This window comes from Triticum urartu, unplaced genomic scaffold (genome assembly GCF_056163025.1).
Source record: "Triticum urartu cultivar PI428250 unplaced genomic scaffold, HENAU_Tu73 scaffold1, whole genome shotgun sequence".
NCBI lineage: Eukaryota > Viridiplantae > Streptophyta > Magnoliopsida > Poales > Poaceae > Triticum > Triticum urartu.
The window spans coordinates 7,074,939-7,076,382 of NW_028259461.1; positions in this window are offsets into that span (position 1 = coordinate 7,074,939).

Sequence of the window (1,444 nt, forward strand, 5' to 3'; positions counted from 1 at the left end):
TCGAGGATCCAGAGAGGTGTTTTCATAGTCATCTCCGAATATTTGCCATCTCGGAATATTTTCGATTTCATTTTTCTATGATATGTCTTTCTATATGAAAATTGGTTATTTACGATGTACGATGATCCCTGTTAAGCATCCATGGCTGAATGGTTAAAGCGCCCAACTCATAATTGGTAAATTTGCGGGTTCAATTCCTGCTGGATGCACACGAACGGGAACATTCCATAAGTCTATTGGAACTGGCTCTCTATCCATGGAATCTCATCCATCATCCATACATAACGAATTGGTATGGTATATTCATACCATAACATAAGAACAATAAGAACTCGAATTCTTATCGATACTGGAACTCAGAGCATAGGAGGGAAAGTCGATTTATGGATGGAATCAAATACGCAGTATTTACAGAAAAAAGTCTTCGTTTATTGGGAAAGAATCAATATACTTTTAATGTCGAATCGGGATTCACTAAGACAGAAATAAAGCATTGGGTCGAACTCTTCTTTGGTGTTAAGGTGGTAGCTGTGAATAGCCATCGACTACCTGGAAAAGGTAGAAGAATAGGACCTATTCTGGGCCATACAATGCATTACAGACGTATGATCATTACCCTTCAACCGGGTTATTCTATTCCACTTCTAGATAGAGAAAAAAACTAAAGGAGAATACTTAATAATACGGCGAAACATTTATACAAAACACCTATCCCGAGCACACGCAAGGGAACCGTAGACAGGCAAGTGAAATCCAATCCACGAAATAATTTGATCCATGGACGGCACCGTTGTGGTAAAGGTCGTAATTCCAGAGGAATCATTACCGCAAGGCATAGAGGGGGAGGTCATAAGCGCCTATACCGTAAAATAGATTTTCGACGGAATCAAAAAGACATATCTGGTAGAATCGTAACCATAGAATACGACCCTAATCGAAATGCATACATTTGTCTCATACACTATGGGGATGGTGAGAAGAGATATATTTTACATCCCAGAGGGGCTATAATTGGAGATACTATTGTTTCTGGTACAAAAGTTCCTATATCAATGGGAAATGCCCTACCTTTGAGTGCGGTTTGAACTATTGATTTACGTAATTGGAAGTAACCAATTAGGTTTACGACGAAACCTAGAAATCGATCACTGATCCAATTTGACTACCTCTACGGGATAGACCTCAACAGAAAACTGTTGAGTAACGGCAGCAAGTGATTGAGTTCAGTAGTTCCTCATAGAAAATTATTGGCTCTAGAGATATGGTAATATGGAGAAGACAAAATTGTTTGAAGCACGCACAGAACCGGAAGCGCCCCTTGTTTCAAAGAGAGGAGGACGGGTTATTCACATTTAATTTGATGGTCAGAGGCAAATTGAAAGCTAAGCAGTGGTAATTAAGACCCCCGGGGGAAAATAGGGATGTCTCCTACGTTACCCATAAT